This window comes from Megalops cyprinoides, chromosome 20 (assembly GCF_013368585.1).
Source record: "Megalops cyprinoides isolate fMegCyp1 chromosome 20, fMegCyp1.pri, whole genome shotgun sequence".
Lineage (NCBI taxonomy): Eukaryota > Metazoa > Chordata > Actinopteri > Elopiformes > Megalopidae > Megalops > Megalops cyprinoides.
Genome location: NC_050602.1, coordinates 23,872,825 through 23,896,118, shown reverse-complemented (window position 1 = coordinate 23,896,118; position 23,294 = coordinate 23,872,825).

The following is a 23,294-nucleotide window of genomic DNA, read 5'->3' as shown; positions in this document are numbered from 1 at the left end:
AATTGCTAATCAGTGCCTGTTTTCAGCAAGGCTATTGATGAGATCCTAGCTAATGAATAAAAATAATATGCCTAATTGCAGAAGCTGACTAATGGTACATAAGTTTACACAGCAATTTCATCATGCATGTTGACACCATATAAACAGTGTGCTTACACAGAGTAAAATGGCCATTTCTAAGGAAAGTTCCTGCTTTCAGCAATGATCAGAAGACTACAATTGTTGCATATTCATGGCAAACTTTGTTGCTCTGCTTCAAGCGGAGGGGACAATTGACAGAGTTTCTGAGATTTCTCAAAGGAAAATAGCAAAGATGATTCTGTCCCAGAAACAGTTTCAGTGGCAGAAAGTAGTTTTGGAGTTCAGTAGCTAAAACGAAGATGGGAAAAAAAAAAAAAAAAACAGAAAGTGCCACAAAACACCTTGAAACTTTTTTTTTTTTTTTTAAATGATGGTACTCGCATCAAAAACTCCAACAGGGTGAGACCAAAGTAATGAAGTGTAGCCACATGTCTGGATCTGTCACATTCTTCGGAGGCGTTCAGCAGACTGTACAACAAAGCGTGGTAATGCCTTCCGGTGAGATTCCACGAGTAAATGCCTTTCGGTAAGATGCCAAAAGTGGCACGGCATATTGAGCATATCCGCAAAACAAATATGAAGTTTCTGGCGCTCTGTACCTTCCCAGGAACTCCAAAGGACATAGACAGTCTGCTGATGTACTGATGGACATGGTGCTCATTTCCTGCAAACACACTCAATTGACTTTGCTGATCCAAAATGGTGATTGGTTGTATTAAATCCCAACCTATAAGAAAAGGAAGTGTTTTTGCAAACATGGTGAGATTAACTGGCTAAAACGTCAGCCCTTCCCTCACCAGGAGTCCAGTCTCCATACACCTACTGTATGCACAACCTGCTCTGTCAGGTAACTAGCAAATCATGGACCCTTTCCATAAAACATATTTAAGTGTCATATACAAAAGAAAATTTTGTATGTAACAAGTTACAAGGTTCTGTAGGATCTTCACAGTAAAGAATCGTCACAAAAAAGCTGAAGACTTCATTGCCACTTCATGCTGGACTGAAAGAATCCACTTCTGTAAATGGATCAATGGCACCACAAATTGGCCATAGTTTACAAATGAAAGGGAGAATTCTATAATGTGAAGGAATGATCGCAGGTCACAGTCTGAAAGTGCAAAATATGTAACACTGAACAGACACCTAAAAAAAACAAGGTAAAATGAGGTGCTCTTCATTGGCCCTGAAAATATCAAAATAAGCCAGTTGGAATATGCCTGCTACCTCTAATCGGCCACGCTAAGAAAATGCGCTCATACCCTGATGAGAAACAAAATGAACACTACCCCGGTTATCAGCTGAGTCATCTGTTACAAGCTGGGCAAATTTCACCGAATGAAGCCTTGCACAGATCAGCTTGTTTCAGAGAAGTTTCCATCAAGTGCATTTACCTACAGAGATAAATGCATTTGCCTACAGGGATCCTGCTATCTCAGAAGAAAATGTTGCCCAGACGCTGTCAGAAGTATAAAAGAAACTTCAAAAGGAATAAAGTAAAAAGAACATGGCAGGGAAGTAGTACTCATGTAGGCATTAAGCAAGCTTTTCATGGAAATTACATGGAAATCGCAACATTTGCCAAACCGTATACTTCCTGTAGGTGATAGTATTTCCTGTGTGACAGGAACGAATATTTGTAAGCTATTGAGAAAACAAAAACAAGATGTTGCGTGTTCCTTATTTAATATTCCCTACTGATGGCAAGAGGACACGTTTTAAACTGAGTCTGCACCTGAAATAACACTTGAAAGGACACCTGGTCCAGCACATTTGCACTTACAAATAGCCCCACGAATATCACAGCCCAACCAGGACACAGGAGAAAGAGGCACATTACTGTTGTAACAGTAATAAAATGACTTGGAACAGCAGGCAGCTGGCACAAACTACTTGTGGTTTGTCGCAGACCACTAGCCGATTGTCCCAAAGCGAGAGCTGGTACTCTGTTTTGGCATACAGGCCACTGGCCCAAAGTACTGTGAGTACCGTTATTCAATGACCATGACATGTTTTAGCACAGCACAAACCCTTCGAGTGTCGTTTAGTATCCAGCACAAACTGCACAGTGCAGTTCACAAAAGCAGGTGCAATAAGAGGATATTTTGCATTTTGCAAACAGAGGTAATGATTCTCACAATAAAAAAAAAAAAAAAACAGGGCCAATATGTATCACCCACAAGTGGCAGTAGGTTGAGGGATTTTGATGCACTGTGATTGAGCTACAAGAGCAACCAATTAAAGTCGTACAACATGAATCCAGCATCCAACTTTGGACAAGGAAACCAAAAAATGCCTGGCAGAAGAGAACTACCTGTGACTGACAATTCTGTCTTCACTGGAGCATGTCACATTGGTGTATGAGTCTCTGAATGTTACATCCTTCTATGATTTAAATAATGCCATAAATAGAGTTTCACTCATAATCCCCCAGGTCTCCCCGGAATAGTTTAGCTTATAGCTTATGGGGTTTGATTTCCAAACAAAAGCAGACCTCCATCCAAAACGTTTTGAATAAATTGGGGGATGATAACAGTTGTTAATTGCGTAGTCCATCAACAGCACTCTCCAATTCTACTTTAAAAGTTTTTTTTTAAAATTCTGTTTACTCCTTTTTAACTCAGTAACATTGGATGCGTAAGGATTCGTTTCCTGACTACAGGCCTCTTGAACAGAGTGAAAATGAGAGGGCAGGGGATGGGGCAGAGACAGAAACAGAAAAGAGCAATATGGAAGCATGCTCTCAGCTGCATCCACAACAGACAGGAGGCACACCTGCACACCTGTGCCTGTGTTCCAAATCTGTAGATTGATGTATCGTCTCTTCGCCTCAGTTCTCAGTTCAAAGGGCCAGGTAAAGCCCGAGGTCGTCAATGTATGATTAAAAGGGTTGCCAGGTGACCCATGCCAAAAGGTAAATTACCGTGGAGCTGGCTAAATGGATCCACTTAAGATGTCTTCATTTGCAGAGAATGACCAGTGTTTGCTCTTTCGGCAAGGTCAGCCAACTGAGAGAGGTGCTGTTCGCGACAGGGATTTGGATCACCTCACTGGAATACTACAAAAACATGAAGACAGTGAAGACTGAGGACATTGAGAGGAAGGAAGGAAAAACAAATATCTATGTGGATATTTATTGTAGGATTGCAGTAAGTGATTTAGGATACTTTGACCTTGGGGTCATTTTGGTAATGCCTGGGGGCAGCACCGAAATGGTCTTAACTCTCAGTGCCATGTTGCCACTGAGAAGCCAGGCTTAGCCAGCTGCAGCCTTGCTAGATGGCCTACTGGTCACCCCGCTTTCAATAGCTCCTCTATATTTTGCCACTGTTGGCCCTTCCGGACATTTCCTTAGCATGGCTAGCACAGAAAACAGCTGGACAGTTACTAGGTAAATGTGCTATACGTGACAGACATAAAGTAGGAGTAGCCTTTGTGGGAATGAAACGGAGAGAGATGCCTGCTCCAAACCACCTTTGTTTTGCTGCGTTTTCAGTTCTCTCAGCGTTACAGCATGCTTCATTCCCAATGTGATGACTAGCCCTTCCCTGCGAGCCTCTCATTTTAGCAGCGTGTTGCCCTGGATGTCTATCTCCAGCAATAAGGTTGGAGATCAGGCGCTGGGAAGCTAGGTAAACAGGTTTTTTTTCCCCAGCTCAGCGGTGCACTCACACAAACCTCAATTCAACCATTGATTTGCATCCCATTGCAGCTATGGCGTAGGCTGAATATGATCCACGGCCTCGAAATGTTTTTCCTCTGCTATTAGGGGGTCAGTGCTTGTTTACGATTCAGGGAAAAAAAAAAAAAAAAAAAAAAAAATATACAACCATTTTCTGCTCCTGTTTGCAGTTGTAGCAGCAGTATTTTTCTGTCTCACTTTATTTTAAGCTTGCCGACAGCGAGATCTCTTTGGATGTGCTGACGCTCTGTTTTATGGAAGCTGTGCTGGCTAATTTTGTCACCTTCATTAGAAATGCACTTAAATTATTGGCTTGTGTGCATTTCTAATAAATAATAGTGTGTAACATAAAATTACTCATTATAGAAAGCTCATAATTTGTGCCCTTTTTTGCCTGGTGAATGGCAGGCGTGACATTAATTATTGCTTTCATTGCATGGCAGCTAATATCCAGGTGCTAAAACCCCCCAGCTTTATAGAGGTCAGTTCATTTTGTTTAAATCTTCTTCAATCCACGAACCAGATCTTAGAACTAGTGATGGGCATTTTGGCTCTTTTGTTTTTTTAAATGACTGAATTGTTTTGTTCGGTTCAGTAAGAAGATCGGGTTCACTGGCTCACTGATCAGTTTAGTTCTTCCAGTTCAGTGGAATTTAAATGGTTTTAGCTGACACTGCCATGTAAATCCTGTGGCCAGTCTTCACAGAGCTCCTAGTATCTTGTATTTAACAGGCCAATCATGAAGTTTCCACCTGCTAAGGCAGCTTGGTGAATCCATCTGGAATGCAGACCTTTATTGTTCCAGCCTGCTGCAATGCTAGGTGCAATGCAACGCTTACATCCTTGGTGAGATGGAAAGCACCACGGAAAGCATCCTATACGTGCAGCCATAACCTAAATATGAAAGCAAGCATTACCGGCATTTACAGTAGCAGACACCCGTATCCATAGCAACTTACATGGGTTACAATTTTGTCCATCCATTTATACAGCTGAATATTTACTGAGGCAATTGTGGATTAAATACCTTGCCCAAGTGTACAACAGCAGTGGCCCGGTGGGGAATCGAACCAGCAACCTTTTGGTTATGAGCCCTTCTCCTTACCAGTATGCTACACTGCTGACCTTTGGGTTATGTCTTTGGCGTGAAGCCCCTGCCATTACAGCTCAGATAACGATCTCATCCACCCCATTCATGTCAGAAGGAGTAAGACATCTTTTCTCTCCCCTCTGAGCATGACGAAAGTTGACATTTTGCTGGCCCTCTCGGTAAGCTGTGCTGATAGCTGCTATTGTGCAGATGATTGGGCAGTTCTGCTTCATCAACCGTTCAACCCATCCCAGGCTTGCATTGAAAGCAGGGAAGCTCGACAGATTTTATCCCATTAAAGCCATTGACTGGTGCGTCTGCCCAAATTGCGCTTTCCTCCTGCTCGTTTTAGGAATTTTCTGCTTCCCCTCGCTAATGCGACACTCTCCGACCCCTGAGTTAACCGGCAACATTCTAATTTTTGCGGAGTAATTACTAATATCCACGCCATTAAAATTAACACCACCCTCGAGCAGACACTGCCTTGTTTGGTCAGCACACAGATATAGCGAGGGTTTCGAAATAAACGGTGCGGTGATTATTAAAAGTAATGTGGTACTCATATTCATATCCATCATGTGTCTAATAATTGCAATAGAGGAGTCCGTAGCTGCATTTCAAGGCTTTATGTAATCATCATTGCCGTTTATTTGGCATAAGCCCTTATCCCAGATGACATACAGCATATTAGGAGATGCAAGTGCAGAATAGAAACAGCAAAATAAGCAAGCTTGAGTATAAAACACCACAGCAATGCAGAGAACTGCAGTATCCTAACATCCTGAGGTTATTTTAGGCTAATATTGAGCTCTTAATTCACAGCATTGCCTCAGTTTGGCAACAGCATTCGCGTGAATGGCCTCTGTGTACTGGTTACTTAGGCCTGCACAATGTGCATTCTCGGCACATCTACGCTCCATTAAAACTGAGACACTTTAATTGTGGTGAATAGAAGCTTTAACTTCAGCTCATTAATGTGTGTAGTCTCTCAACAAGGTGGTTCAGCCATTTATTAGCCTCTGATCCGTGCCCTGTGTAAGGTTTGGCTGCCAGATGCCGATAGCTAGCACTTTATTTTGATTGGCCCAATGTTGCTTTCTGCTTCTGTGTTCCGCGAGATAAAAAATTGCTTTTAAAAATTTATTACCAGACTGCCGAATGTGTTTTAACACTATCCTGTGTCTTTAATATTTCTCCTTTTATAAATAATAATGCCTGTGTCTCTGTAACAACAATTATTGATACCAGTGCTGTTATATTGCACAATTTGGATCAAAAACCTGAAAATTAAGGGACCACCAAATATATGACGTACGTACGTGTGTGTGTGTGTGTGTGTGTGTGTGTGTGTGTGTGTGTGTGTGTGTGTGTGTGTGTGTGTGTGTGTGTGTGTGTGTGTGTGTGTGTGTGTGTGTGTGTACTGCAGTCAGAATGGGTATATCACAAGTGGCTCTCCCTGTAGCTGGTGTCCAAAGTCCCCAGCCCCCTTACCTGAAGGCTCCAGTCTCTGCTGAACCAGCAGGTAATATCTGATGCTGAATTGGAGCCAGTCAGCACACATTGTTGAGTCACTGAAAGAAACTGCTCTGACTAGATGGAGACCGAGATCCTTTCAATAGGTGGGGGAAATAGTCACGGATGGGGACACCCCGGTTTTGCTGAAACGGCTTAAAAAGGTCAGGCTACAGAAATGGTCCACTGCATCCATCCATTCACACAGATACAACAGGCCTATCAGGCATAACAGGCTTTTTCGGTGGAGTCCCTGGGACCTGATAGGTTTCCCCTTCTGACCTTCCCTGCCCCGCACCTCTGCCCCCAGGTGACACTGAAAGGTGGGCGATGGCAGGGGGTAACAGAGGGTTGTCCATGCCCAGTTTCTCCCTCTTTGTTTTGATACAGGTAACAGAATGCCTGCTGCCTCAGTCCAGTTACAAGCAGTCTCCCTCTATTGATTTTTTATTTTCCCTCTTCTACGCTCCATCTCCCGATCTCCAGGCCCTAAATGCCACAGACATGCAGTCAGAGGGAAAGAGAGAGAAAGAGAGACAGAGAGTGTGTGTGTGTGTGTGTGTGTGTGTGTGTGTGTGTGTGTGTGTGTGTGTGTGTGTGTGTGTGTGTGTGTGTGTGTGTGTAATAATGTATATACACACACACACACACACACACACACACACACATACACACAAATGTACATGCACACACGCACACACACACACACACACACGCACACACACACACACACACACACACACACACACACCATGGTAGAGTATAAACCTGAGAAAACGGCAGTCTCTATTAAAGAAACAGAGCTGCCATAGTTTCCACTATGTCTAATGATCTTTAGCCAGAGAGACTGGAATGGCATATAAATGAGAGCAGAGTTTACCCAACCTTGGCAAGTTAATTGGAAATTAATGATGAGTCATTATAATGAAGAGCATTTTCATTTAGAGGAATTTATCTTCAGAAATGCAATGTTGAAGATACGGCTCTGAGAAATAGCTGAGTTGCTGTTTCCGAGGTCCCGCTTATGAGACGAATGTCCGTACAGGATATATTTCACTGATACAATTCCCGGTCTCAACCATTAAGGTTAATGTTATCAGTACACTCTGTATTTGTGTTCCAGTAATGCAATTTCCCATAAATCAGTTACCCCCCCCCCCCCCCCCCCAAGGAAATACAAAGAAACTGAAATGCACTGGCCTCTAGAGAATGGTGTGAAAAGAGACTGGGACCCACAACCTCATTAACAGCAAAATCCTGACTGCCGCTAAGGTCAGTGATTAGCTTAGAGTCCAATCTGTGGCAGATGGTGGGGCAGTGAGTGTCCCTGCAACAATACAACGGTGGGACAGGCTTCAGTGGAAAACACAGACAGGTGTCCCATATAAACAGGTCGGCACCGAAATGCGCTGGCTCAAATTCAGGCCCCCTCTCTCTGCCCTGTCTTCAGGACTGAATTGTAACAGTCCCAGGGGCTCGCCGCACCTGCCAATGCGGTCAATAGAGCCAAACAGAATGTCACTGAAAGCTTCTCTGGGACGTGTCAAACGCGTTCCCTCCCAAGAAGCCGGCGATAACCAGAGGAACCGGGGGGCCCAGTCAGACCTTATAAACCTGACAATGACCCCGATTAAAACACGACCATCTTCTACAAAGGGCGAAAGCCATCAGGGTGATCCGTCACGCGCGCTGGTGACGTTTGTGGTAGATGGCGTGTGGAGATTCGAGAATGACTGATTGGCTGGTTACGTACGCGGTTGGCGGCAGTAGCGGCGGGGCAACACGGCATGGCTGCTGATGGTGCGAGCGGCGCGCGGAACGAAGATTGCGCCCCTGATTAATGACGCGCTGCGCTTCCTGTAGCATCACTTCGAGCTCGAGCCGCTCGTTAGGAAACCTCCGCAATTCATCACGCTCTGCGCGTTACATTTCACTAACGTGGCACATTAATTACTGCCGAGGAATCGAACCACACATGTGCCCGTTTTAGATTTGACGCGTAATGCAACTAAACCAAGGCGCTCAGGATGGACGCAACTGACTACTGGAGCATGTTTTGGGGGGGGTGTGTTGGGGGTCGAGCAAAGGAGACTGCATCATTACTGAGCGAATAAAACTGACATTCAGTTTGGTTGCATCCAATTGCTGTACAGACAACACATCACAAATCACTCACTTTGTAGTTAAAGGATATGAATTTGTGTTATATACCATTGGTTTGCTGAACCATGTATCTCTGCTTTGAGTGCGAATTTGAGAGAGAATGGCCCGACCTCAACGAAAAAGCATCAGTGATCTGCTTTTATCAGCTAGAAACTATTGGCCCACGCATCGACTTTAATCCTTTTACATTTTTCTGTGTGATAGATTATAGCAATTACACGTTGAGCGCAATTACAAAATCGATGCCTTAAATGATATCGACTGGGTCATTACTGCTGTTTAGAAATGCATGGAGTTAAACAGCAGGGCGCCTTGAACTTTGCTATTGTCTTCCAGACATCAAGTGTTTTGGTATAGCCTCACCCTGCAGCCATTGACTGACACACTTCAAAGGAAGCCTGTGCAGGCTGCTCATTGGTTCCCACCATTGTGGCCCTCTTGACCGGTTGTTGTGGTCAGAGCACAAGACCATTGCATTACATTATTGGCATTTAGTAGTTTCCAGAGCAACAACCTGTAACCGTTTTTTTTTTCTACATACAGCTGCATATTTGAGGCAATTGTGATACCTTGCCCAAGGGTACAGCAGCAGTGCCCAAGTGGGGAATCGACTGAACTGGCAACATTTCAGTTAGAAGTCTAGCTCCTTAACCACTACGCTACACTGCCTCCCAAGACCACAGTCGTGGTTCTCATTGTTCTGGGGGAGAGTGAAGGTACTGAATGAAGCTAACAAATTTGAAGGACAAAAGCTAGAATTAATACAGGAGTGGTCTGGGCTGACAGCTGAACACACTTGCGATGAGTTATCAAGCTCCTGTACCCATCAATCATTTTTTTCGATGTTCATTCAGATCGTCAATCAACTTCTCTGTGTCACAAGGAGATAGTCAGACACATGTATTTGTCTCAGTACGCATTAGATTATATATATTTTGTTATCAGAGCTCATTAATTTATCCTGTCATTTGACACATTGTTTCATTCAAAACTCATTTATTATTGTTATGTCACAAATTGATTTCGTTAAGATTAATTAAATTGTAACAATAACACTCGTTAAAGTCAAACGCCCAAAGTGGCAGGTAAGATTTATTCTGTCACTGTCAGGGATGATTAAATATAATGTTCCTCTTGTAACATAATTTCCTTTCCATATAACAACGCTCCTCAGAATCCTATTTTGGGTACACGTGAGCTCTTACGTTCCACGCAGCCAAAGCAGAGCACAACAAGGAATTAATCAGGTTTGCTGTGGACAAGTCGAACGTGACCTTTTCAGTAATGAGGCAAAGCAGCACAGGCTTTAAGAACATCTGGGAACTGTGATGTCAGTCCCTTCAACCTTTTTTTCGTCAGGCAGTCGGCTTCTGGGTATCCAGCCCTTTGTGATGTCATCAGAGTTACTAGCTACTTACTTATACTGGCTCCATAGTGATGCATCAATGAAAATATGGCATGTTCAATAAATATGATCAGTCATGTATAAGAGTAACATTGTATGGGGTTCATAAAGCAAACAAATCCTTTTTTGAGCACAACTATTGAAAGTAGGATTGCTAAGATGGCTAATATGGGTGAGTCTTACTGCGAAGGCAGAAAAATGGTCTTTTAACCCTGTATTGAATAACTGTTATACCTTTGAAGTCTGCAGTCTGAGCTCAAATCACATCAGAGGCTTAACTTAAAAGGTATGTACATTTAGGTTTGAGATCTTGTATCAGTGTGCGTGAACATTTTCACTTTGAGTCGAGAATGTATTTTTCATCAATAGTCATACATGCATGGAATAGCTTAACATGATTCATAGTGGAAGCAATGATCCTTAAAATCTAACAAATGACAATTTTAACATTTTGCTACACTCCACACTAAAACTATGCCAGTGTGGTTACCCTGTAAGTAGCAATTACAATGTAGTCACTGTGTAATGGTGTGGAGTTGCACTCCCATTAGCAAATTTAATTACAATGTAATTGTAGTGGTATATGTGCAATAGAATGTCTGCTTCTGTAAATTAAAAAAGAATGTTCATGTGAGACTAGAATTATGGAACACCTGACATTGGAACCATGATTATCTGGCTAAATGGAGTTTTTGAAGAGCAGTACTGCAGTCTGAATACTATTTCTGTAAAGCTCCTACCACCCTCAAAAATAGTGCCAGAGCTGTATTCAAAACTGGGAGTGACTCACCACCCATTATTTACTTTCTACCTGTGCAGTGTTATATATCTTCGTACACAACTCGTGATATTCTTAGTCCCTGCCTGTTCATAAATATCTTTAATGACTTTGTCAGCATTTCAGATCCAGATACGCTAGAATGAAGAAGTCCAGTTAGACGTCACGGTGTAGCATTTTTTACAGCCAGCCGCTGGCACAGCAAAGAAAACCTGAGCAAACAAACTAAGCAAGTCCCTTCCCGAGGTCACAACAGTGTACAAATAACCATACAATGGAGCTACTGTGGCATAAAATACGCTTTCACATATGGCAGGTGTGTATTATTTTATTTGTATAATGATAACATTCTGTAGCAACCGTTCATTTCATATTTCAAATGCCACACAATATCGCCGAGGAGCCCACTCGCTTAATCATATTGTCTTCGCATAAAAATCAGGCCCATTGTTTCCGCATCCCTCGGCGAACTGGAGTGATCATAGCTGGCATTATGATAATAATAGCAAGCCAGCCAGGACAACAACAGGTGTAATGGGATGGAAATAACGGGCTGCCAGGTTTGAGCCAATTGCCTGGCTTTGCTCCCCCATGTCTGCGGGTTATTTTCTGCCTCAGTCACATTGCAAATGTCAGGGCAGAGCACATTGTTCAGGCTTTGGAGAGCTGAGCTTCCTCTTCCTCAGACTTCATCAAAGGTCATGAATCAAACCCTAACGGGGGGGGGATGGGGGGGGCGACTGGCCGCAAGCCCTGCACAAAATATTAACCCCCCTGAGCAGCGTCTCTGCATAAAACACCTTCACATTAAATACCGAGCACAGTCAACAAATAGATCTTTGTAAGCGTTTCGTTTTATCACTTCAGAACGTCTATAGACACAGACAAAACTGATAGTGTTTTAAAAAAGCAGGGGTGGTATGTGAAAGAGTTTCTGCTTTTAATACTGTAGGTCTGGAATCAGAGGGCTTGAACTGTCTGGAGCAGGTGGTAGGGCATTTTTTTTTCTCAAACTGGGATGTGTTAGATTTTTTTCTGCAATTGTATCAATTTCAAACATCACTGATCATACTGTTCGCCCTGCTGGTGTATCATGGTACCTTTTCCAGGTTATTAAATCAGAAAATTTCCAGAAGACTTGCAAGAATATCTCTTTGAAAGTTTTTTTTTTTTATTTTAAATCTTTATCTGATGACTTTGTGTGTTGGCTGATGCTCAGATCCAAGCCAAAGTGTTATGTCTCACCTAAACATATTGTGACGATGCAAGAGCAAAAGGTCTGCAACGGATGGTTATTTGTTTTGTACCTGACAAGCACCGTGTTCATTTCTCATGCTATAAAACAAATTCAGCAACGGCTGGGCTGTTGTGGAAACTCCACATTTATGTAACACGCATTCATCACCTCAAACTGTACAGGGGAGGAAAGGTCAGTGTCGTTGACGACGACTCCATTCACTTCTCTCATTCATAACACAGTCCAGCAGCATCTTGTTAAGATGGGAACGGGGGATCTGTGGAGCAGTAGGGTTTTATGGAGAGGCGCTTTGCTGACATTCTCCACCCTCCAGTCAGCCATCCTTGCAATTGAGATGTCACCAGAAAGGATTGGTCTGCATAATTGTAAAAAGCGGGGGGGGGGGAAGAAAGAAAAAGAATGGGTCACATCCATCAATTTGCCATTAAAAATGGAGAGGTATTCGCCTGGTAATAAAATCCCAGCCAAATGGCCTGTGCGGCTCTGTCTTTTTGGGCAAATGCACTGTGTAATTAATCAGCCTGGAGCCACTTTACTGGTGGTAAACAGTCCTGATAGCAGGAGAGCAGAGATGAGCTCCCGGTAGGTGCACCGTGTACATTCTCTCCTCCTGGCAAGTGCACTTAATTAGGCTGTTTTAGACCCCTCAACTCATGACAAATTAATATCTCGGATAACAGCGGATTGCTTTGATATGGGCCTGTCAGTCCCTTGATATAAAAAGCTTTTTTGTTATATTGTTCTTTGAATATTTACTCTGGGTTTACAGCACAAAAACAAAAGTGCATGAATAAATAAACAGAAAAAGAAATTTCCAGGAACAAAAGTACAATAGTATGAGTAAATATGTTTGACCTCTACCTGTAAGACTGAATCACCAGGAAATGGGATCCAGGGACTTCCTGATTATGTATGTGTGTGTTTTTTTAAATTCATATTTTGTCGTTGGGTTGGAATAAGAATACCTGGGAAGTCTTGTTTTATGCCTTTTTCAATTGATGCTTCAAGGTATCGACTATTTTTTCTATTTTGTATCCACCATCCTATAATTTTTAAAGTTTGGTCACAAAAATAATACCTGGGAAATAATGTTAAAGTTATTGTATTTCAGATATATTACTGACGTGCTGTACAGCAGGATACAAAGCCTATGACATGGTACCGTCTCAGTCCTGTCATTTTGACCCTATGGAGAGAGTGGTAGCACTCATAAAAAGTCCAGTAAATGAATGGGTAGGGAGACTGAATGTGTAATGAATTCACGGTCTGGAAAAAAACTGGTCTTCCTGACCAGTTGCAGTCATATGTTGTTTTCATGTCACGTTATTGAGAAAGTCCGCTGTTAGGAAGACCATGTAGCCATATTTCAGCAATGGCTCATTGATCATCTCAAATGTAGACTACATTATGACATGAAAAAAAAAAAAAAAAAATCCACTGGTGCACTGCTGAACATGTATAGATGGCACAAATAACACAAAAAAACATTATCACTGAGAAATTAAAACGACCCAGTAATTTCTTTGATAGGATTGCTTAACTATTGCACAAGATGTGCTTTGGGCTTTGTGGTCACTTTCAGACTCCTCTTGCTGAACAGACTATGGGTATTTAAACTTTCACTTATGTAATTAAATATGCAAAAGTAAGACTGTTGCAACATTTTCCATGTTTGCACTGCTTGGTTAAAAAGGGAATTCACTGATGTTAACGTGCCTGTTCCTATATTGCTATTACTTTATCCGTCCCTGTGTCAGCAATATCATCTCATTGGGCGCTGATGATGTTGGAATCAAATGTTATTCATGGGAATGGCAACCATGACTTGCATGATCTTGTCAAAGGGAGTACTCTGTCTGAAGCCACTAAGCAGGGATGAGATCATTTTTATTTTTTTTTATCATTTATCAGGATCTCTCACAAAAGGTCCAGGCCAGATCTGGGAAAGTCTTTTCTATTTATAAACTGGGTGAAACGAAAATGGACAGATTTGGCGAGAAGCATTTGGTGAGAGCATTTTCAGAACAATGAATGAGTGAGTGAGTGAATTTGATGCCGTTTCTCTGCTGTGTAATTAATTCCCTAAAATAAAGTCCTCGAAGGAGGCATCCCCCTCAGAGGCCCATTTATGACCTTCAGACTGCTAACTCCTGCATTACTTGTCAGTGTTACAAAGTCTAATAAGCCCAGTGGAAGATGGGAAGGAGCTAGAACATCATAATTCTAGTGAGTCACAGTGTACATAAAATGTTTAAACAATAAACTGTATCAACAGACGACTTGAAACTCCTCAGGAAAATGTGAGGAATTCCGTAGAATGACTGATGACGATACAGAATAAAAGGTAAGGCTTGGTAATGCCAGTAAGACCCTGACTCTGGGCACGTCTTCCTCGGCTGGTGCTCTTCAGTGGCAGTGATTAATGGGCACTGTTGGGCATCATCACTGAGCTGTGGGCTGTCCGTACTGGTGTGTCCACCAATGCTTTAAGCAAGCGACTTTCCAACACTGCATTCAGACACCGGCTCTTGTGAAAGGAGGTGCACGCAGTTCATTTCCCACACAGACATAAAACGCGCTCAGAAACTTCAAACGAGATTACACATGCATGCCCATACTCGCAGTCATAAACATGCGTGCACACGCACACATGCTCACACATGGCTGTGCACATACATGCATACAGGCGTCTGCAGTATGACTGTACGATTACACGCGTTCACACATTCATGGCCATTGCACTGCCGCATAAAGATGCACGGTCTCGCACACTCTGTCACACAAGAGCACACACCAACTGCTCCTGTCACTCAAACCGGTGCTACTAGAATTAGATTAACAGGTCTCTCAGTCCAGCTTCCTGCAAAACCTCCATCCATCTTAACGTCGTCAGAACACAATCACGATTTATCCATTACAGCCAAACAGCCAGGTAGCACTTCACAGCCTCTCAGACAAATAAATTTCCTCCAAAAAGAAAACAGGAAAGGAACCCTTGTGATTCTGCAATGAATCCGCTTTACGTGAGGCTGTTGGGGGGAAAAATAAAAAGGAGGAAAAAGACCTTGTGTGATTGTGTTAAGGACTGAGTCAGGAAACGCGGAATGATAGGAGGGTACTGAAATGGGGACATCATGGCTACTTCAGCCGAGCGTCTGCTGTGGGGTAAAGGCATCTTTCCCCATGTCCTCAGCCTTGTGCGCAAAGCTGAAAACATAAGGAGACCAGAGGGCCGTAGCCAGGCTGCTGCGTCCCCTCCGGAGCCCCACCTCTCGACCCGGTGGATCGTGGGGGCCTGGCATGGTCCGCATCCTCCTGGCAGATGGCAGGGGCATTGGAGCGTGGCGGATTTGGATGGCGGGGTGGTGGTGGATGGTGGTGTTGGTGGTGAGGGTGGGGGGGGGAGTTGTATTTATAGAGCGGAATGTCTCCGTCTCTGGAGAGAACTGTGTTCTGCTAGCAGGTGGGAGGGGTGGATGCTGGCGGGTGGGCTGTAAGCAGTGCCCCCCCCCCCATCCCGGGTGAGCTGAGACGGAGTGACAATGACAGGCAGATGCCTGGTGCCCCTGCGGTGCGCGGGGCAGCACTGCGAGCGTTTCCACGCCAGCAGAGACCCGCTGGAGCCCGGCGTGCACATCTGCCTCTGCTCCGTGGTCAGGGGTGGGGGGGCCACTGCTCTCAGGCCAGCTCCAGGGAAGAGGAGTCCCCACATGGTTCACATGCTGCGATCTGCTCTTAAATGGAGTCTGCCCATTTATCTGCAGACACGGTCTCACAGCTGGGGCTGGGCTGAATCCTCAGTGGTTTACACTGAAGGAACAGTACGTTTTTCCTGAAATGCTTGTCTTTTACTTTCAAATACTGTGTACATACATGGAAATCTAGGTGTGTCAGCAACATTTCATTGTATTGCCATTTTTATTACATTACGACATTAGCATTTAATGTCTTTTATCCAGAGTGACTTACATAAATTACAGGTTTTTACAATGTTATCCATTGATACAGCTCGATATTTACTGCGGCGATTGTGGGTTAAGTACCTTGCCCAAGGGCACAGCATCAGTGCCCGTGTGGGGAATTGAACTGGCAACTTTTCGGTTACGAGTCCTGCTCCTTTAATATGCTACACTGCTGCTGCTATTTATTTTACTCAAAAGTTCTGTTGTGTGGCGAGTCCAAATGCAGCGATCAGACAAAAGTTGGCTTTTCTTTAAAAAAAAAAAAAAAAAAAAAAAAAAAAAAAAAGGTTCTCTACTGAAGGCTCGAGAAGCAAAAAGCAAAAAGCTTAGCACACGAGTGCATAAACAAAGCACGGCAACTCAAAACTGAGGAACAAGTGTCAGGGTTTCAGAGACTGCTACCAGAAACAACCAGCAGGTGTCCTTGTGACAGCCTGTCTGTCCCTTTTGCCTGCTGCTTCCCCGAGATTCCACCAGAGGTCCCGTCTTCCTGTTTGTGCCTTACCCAATCCAGTTAATCAGTCCCACCTGTCTTGTTAATTTGATCATGTGTTTGTGCGCCGCATACAAGCCCTGTCTGTTCTTTTGTTCTGCTCAGTCTTGAGCTGCCCAGCCTTGCGTATGCTCCAGTACACAAAAGCTTGGTGTTTTTCGAGTATCAAATAAAAGGTACTGCGTTTCTTTATAATCCGTGGGTCTGTGTGATCTCTGCAAGTGGATTCCTCCCACTCGCTCTTCACAGCTAGGGAAGAGGCGTGGCTTAAATAACAGACAATGCACACGACAGCACTAAACACATTAACTAAATGAGACAGTGAAGAAACAGGGAATGAGGCTATCCGGTGCTAGTCCTGGGAAGCAGCAGCCAGAAATCCGTACAGGATGTTACAAGGATGCCCGTTGGCCATTGTGGGAAGCGGCAGCAGCAGCCGCCGCCAAAACCCTGACAAGTTCACAAACCTGACCTGTACTACCTCATTGGTTGCAACATTGTCCACGGAGCAGATGAATGATAAGCCTGGGGCCGTATTATGCACCATTAATAACAGAAGAAAATGGGTGAACTATGAATTTCTGGAGGCGTTTCAGGTCTACCGATGGATACTACAACGTAGTCCCATTTACCTGATGAAGTCAGACTGCAATAGCCTAGTTCTGAACAGTTTGAAAGAGTGAAATTAAACCCCTCTAAAGCACGTAGCACTGAAGCCACGGTTTTCCCCATCACTGTTATCTTTGCACCCGGCCCCTACCTGCCTGTGACGTGTCTCTGCTGAAGTTTCACTTTTCCCTCCTTTTGATGTATCTGTTTCCTTTGCCTTATCACTCCGCCTCTGTCAGCCCATTTATATCATAGATTCTTTTTGATATGGGGAGCGGGAGCGTACCTCGGTGAAATATTTACTTCCTCCCACTTCACACCACAGTTTCTCTCTTCCCCTAATAGGTTTCTAGCTGGTGTTGATTGGCATTGAATAGGGAGCTGAACAATGCAAGCTATTAAATTCAGAACAAAGCATGCATGAAATATGGGTGTTGGTGGCAAGAGGAGTCTTGTGACAGGAAATCTATTTCTCTGTTTCCATGCCGACTTCTCGCGCTTACTAATATTTTACCATTGTGTATTAGTAATGGGTCAATCCAGTCGCCTAAAGGGATTTACGTCCAGTTTAATTAACACAGAAGGCAATGCAGCTTGACCTCTTTTTCCCCTGTTAATGGAAATAAAGTAAAAAGAAATGAACTTGACTTCCTATCTTCGCCTTCGTGTAAGTGCTTCCACTTACACCCATGTCGCATATTGAACGTGCTCACATTTTAAGTAAGTGGCATTTATGGCTTGTGCAAATTTAGAAGCCCCCTTTTTAACCGCGGCTCACGAGGTTTACAGAAGGAGGGAGCATGAAATCAAAATCCTTTCGTCTGAGGTTGTTTCACCTGTACTCAGCAAATGTGTGTGAAATCCACCCTAGCGGGGGTTACCTTCAGGATTTCACACCATTCGCTGCCTGATTAGGTAATACAAATTTTGGCAGGAACACCAACACCCCACTCATGACAAAAGATGGACAGTTATGCACAAGTCAGAGGGCATGGGGGGTGGGGGGCGGTTAATGCTCTAACTGCTGCTGCAAACCTCCTTGCTGTAACAAATTGGATAGTGACCGTTGCTGCAATGCCCAAGTACAATGCTCTCATGCTTCTGGCATATAGAAGGGACTGGACCACCATCATGCAGCCTCTATAGTAGCAAATCTTTTCACCTGCCCATTACCTTGCAAAAAGCTAAAAAGGTCCTGTACATGACTTAACATTGCAGAGTTTACACTCACTGGAATGTTACAAGCTCCCTGACCTCCTCCCCATGCTACCTTGTCCTCAGCTCACTCTCCCTGCCCCCACCCTGGCCTTGTTTCAACACCATGGGCCAAATTAACACCTTTTAAAGGTCTGTATGGGGGAAGGGGGAGGGGGGGGGGTTTCAGCCGTCTGCTTCCAGCCTTGAACGCCATCACCTATCCGCAGCGATAATTAACAAACAGCCCTTTTTCTCCTTGTGTTGCTGACTCTTTAAATCACTCTCCCCTAACTAATGTGGACAGAAGGCAGGCCTGGTGCAGCAGGAAATGTGTCCACACAGAGTGTCATCTGTCGCTGACACCAGTGCCCGGCCTGGCCCTCGGCCTGTCTCAGAGACAGGGGGCAGTAAGCCTTGCGTGACACCATGCCCAAGCTAGCCTTCCCTGCCCTGATTCCCTCCTGCGACCTCCAGGGCGTCTCCACTGAGAAACTTCTGCAAAGTTCACCTCAGAATCGGGGGGTGAATCACCGAAGTAGCATTAACGAGCGCACACACTGTCATTATATATTACTTTCCCACACAGTCATTATGTGTTAACGTCTCTGAAGCTTCATCGCACCGTTTTCGCTAAGTGTGTTTAATCCTATTTTTAAACCTCTCCGATGCAATGACTTGATTATAACCAGTAATTGTTGAACATTTTAATTGGACCCGTTGAGCAACCTGTCTCTGGTGTTTAACGGAAGTTTAAAAAGTTCATCACGAGTTGAAAGCCAATTCATGACGATCCTTCCCCTGGATTCTGCATGCAGCCGTGCAGTCCTGGGTGAGAGGCTCCAGGCCATGGCCTCATTACTGCCTATGAAGGAGAGCTTTAATCCCAGGCCGGCCAAGGTGAGCTCTGTGCCTACTATTCCTCTGGAACTATTAAACAAGGGTGCTTTGGAACAAAGGCATGCGCTCGGGATATGGCCAACAGCGCAATGACTAGACCCCTGGCCACTCAAGCTGAAGAGTGAGGGACTACAGGAGTTAGCATTGCCCTTAAGTTCCTCTTTGTACTCACTTTTTAAACAGTGTCATATGTATCTCTGATAAGCATAAATTTGGCTCCACTAGCATTACATTATTATGAAATCCAGGTAATGTAATGTAGTCAATGCTGCACAGGCAACCATACCTATGGATATATTACATCCAGTTAGTACTGAAGGTAGCGTAGAGGGAAATTTCAAAACAAAGAAAGCTTCTATTGTTTTTATTGTCATGTCAGGGAATGGTTCACTGTCTTTGTCTTTAAGTGAAATGAATGCTAAAGGCCATGAACCTGCAGCTGTTAGGCCCACCCTTTGGACATTAGAGGAGAAAAATACGGTTGGAGAGACTGAAATAAGGAGGGGCACAGGAAACAGCTGAGAATTCTGAATGTGGGAATTGTATAAGATTTATGAAAGAATCAAAATTAGAAAGCTTGATAAAGCGCCTGTGCAGCTCAGTCAATATTTGTTAACATGTATGCCTGTACACATTAGATGACAAACATGAAGATTCAAATTATAGGTTGCAGTCACCTTCCTTACCGTGTACCATTTTCTTAATTATTTCAGCCTTCGATTAAGAGAGGAAAATGTATTGCTTATTTTTTGATTTTTTGGTTTCCATTTAAAACTATGATGTATCATACTGCACCAGTTTTCAGTCCCACTTTCAGGATGTATAGTTACGGAAAGAAGCCCAGGGCATTGTCTGAGGAACTGTGGTAAGGATTACCATGGTGATTATGGTGACAAGAATCAAGCAAGCTAAGGGTCATACAGGATTGAAGCTGTCAGGGATTTGAAACTATGCCTCTTGAAACATGGATGTGTTGTGTGATTGAGAGGTGAGCTCATCTCCCCGCCCCCCCCCCCCCCCCCCGGCTCTCTCCAAGGTCAGGAATGGAAACAAGCAGACAAAAATACAGACACTGACATTGCGGTAGAGGTAGGCCAGTCTCAGCATGCCCATCACGGGAATCCTTAGAAACTGATTGGCCTGCACAAAAGGCTACAGTCACAGGGCTATCAGAGTCCACCCTGATATCACACCCAGCCAATGCAGTGCACCCATCCATCTACAGACGAAGCCATGAATTACTATAACAGAGCACCGACGTCACTTAAGCCTGATTGGGGTCCATTAAGTACCAACAGCAAGAACCCATCAATAGCAGAATTGTCACTAATGCGCCTGGTGGTGGAAAGGCATCCGAGAGCTGTCAGCCTTTATACGACTGTCTGGATGAGGCAGTTGATTGGCAAGTCGATCAGTTACTTCGCCCACTGTTAGACTAGATTAATCCATCACCGCTCTCCAGGCCGTCGGCTTCTACATGTAGCGTTAGCCAGGGGCGTTGAAGGGTGGCTTCTCCATCCATCAGTGCAATTCGCACAGCGTAAAAGATCCGATTCAATAACGTGGTCAGGAGACTGATTGATTACACATTTGATTGGATAAAGTGACAGGTGGGCATATAGCCCTAGATTTGTCAAGGCCTCGACACCAAACTGCACCCAGGAGATTAGGGTGTTCATGGCACTGATCTGTCAGCATGGTTGACTGGAGGTTCACTTACGGGATAAAAAAAAAAAAACAAAAAAAAAAACCCCACTTGAGGTGATGGGATTAAAATTCCAAAGAAGGTGATGCTCTGGGGTTATTCAAAATTATTTAATGCAGTCAATTGTGGAAAAGCTATCATTAATATCGCAGTGACAACTCTGTATCAAACTCAGATAGCAGTGATTTATGTCAGCCATTGTCTGTGTAGAAGATTCCTCCAAGCCTCCATTTTTTAGGACATGGCAGATGTACGTTACACAGGTATTCTGTACACACAGGTGTGCATGCACTGCTGGGCCTGTTTGACATTCAATGTGGCTCAGCAGTTGGATGATCTTAACACTGCCACCTCATCGCTCCAGTCCTCAGACTGGACCAAGAAGAATCTGACAACCAAGCACATTACCCCACATGCTCTCAAAATACAGACGCTATGGCTAAACGCTCACTTCTGAGAGCTCTACTCTTCAGCCCCCACATATTGAACCACATTGTTAAAGGTATGGATCTGAAGCTTTTTCCACCACCTCAGCGATCTCTGTATCCCACATGTGCTCCTCTTAGCTGGTACTGCATCCTCAAACAGACTTTCCTCTCAGCTGAGAACTACTGTCTCACTGTGGAACTGTACACATCCCATCCCCGTACTGTCACTATACTTACTGTATGCATTTTTTTACGTCCCTTTGGATAAAAGCATCTGCTAAATAAATAAATGTAAATGTAAATCCTCTGTGCATGACTATGGGCTCCCTGAGAGCCACAGCCCTTTCCTACGTTTAGCCAGGGGAATGCTGAGAGCTCAAAAGATCCTCCACCCAGCTGTCACCTCCTACAGAGTCTCAGTCAGCATCCCTACCCCGTGAGACTCACTCAATTCCCGTTTACCCTAATTTAAGGGCTCCTGCCCCTGCTTTCTACTATATGCACTCCACTCATGGCCTCATTCCTTTCCTAAATGTGCTTTTCTTATAGTCTCACTAGATCTGTTCTGTGCTCTCAGCTCTGAATCCCACTGGATCTCCTCTATGCTCACAACTCTGTCCCGTTGGATCTGTTTTGCGCTTTCTATTCTGAGTCCCACTGAATCAGTTCTTTGCTCTCAGCCCCCCAATCCCACTGGATCTGTTCTGTTCTCACAGTGCCAATTCACGGCACTTTGTAAGGCCTACTAAATGTGCTGTACCCAGTATTTTATCCTCAAGGCCCTGCACATCTACATTACGGAACCCCTGATTTTGCATGGGTCCTGTAGAGGAACTGGCCAACACTTCTCAAAACAAAAAAAAAAAAGAAATTACAAATAGGAACAAAACATACAAAAAAAAATAAATAAATAAATCAAACAACAACCCAGCCCAGAGCGCACAGCATACAATCAAACATGCTGCTGAGAAAAGCAGCAGTCACACACCTGTATTTCACATGCCTCTGATTAGGCAGGTGCGGCTCGTTAGCCAATGCTGACTCTGAAACACAGTCAACTGCAATTACAATTATACGGCTAACAATTAAACAATTAACCTCTCTTTATGCATTTGATTGAAGTGGATGGGCTATTGGTGGATTTGAAATGATTAAAGACAAAGACATTCTCCCTTTAACAACTGACATTAATTAACATGCTGAAACAAACAATTAAACAGGCAGTTTTAATGGTGAGAGGTGAAGGCTGTCTTTCACAGGCCCCACCACTCAGAACAAGTCTCATGACCTCATGAGTTTGCCTTCCCTACTACTCTCAGCTGATATGTTGACATTGAGGTATCAATGACATTTCACCTTAACATGTTTATTTACCTCAAAATTTAAAAAGCTAGCTAAATGAAGCTAAGGCTAAGATATTATCTCTTTTTCAAAACAACAAAGACCTTCTGACATAATAAGGGCTGTGGTTTTTATGTCCAGACAGTGCAATAGTCAGCTTTCAATTCAGTTAAATTAATTACAAATAAATTAATTACACCTTATACACATGCACAAAGGTTTTCTCATCTTTATAATGTTTATTTACCTTTTATTGTGAAGCTTAGAGCAAAAAAGATGTCTCACTGATGCTTACAGTTCCTGAGTGTTTATTTTTGTAGTGTCCGTGTTGATTCAGGGAAGTAGGCGTTGGGTCCGTCTGCCCTGTTGCATCTTGCACTGTGACAGAATAGTAATTAGTTTTGCACAATCACACAATGTTTGTCAGAGGTCCCTGGGCTGGTACACAAAGGTCTAAAGTCCCAAGATGTGCCAGCTACAGAAAAGCTACTAGATTAAACAATCTCTCAAATTCTAATTTACTTCAACAAAGAGTCTTAGAAAAACAAATGATGACAAACCATTCCTTGATGCCTGCTTGATATTTAAATCCTCACACAAATGGCAGTCTGCGCCATTGTTTAAACTAGGACTTCTAGAAATGCTCTGATCTTTCAGAAAGACCCACAAGGCCTGTCATGAGAGAGGCAAGAC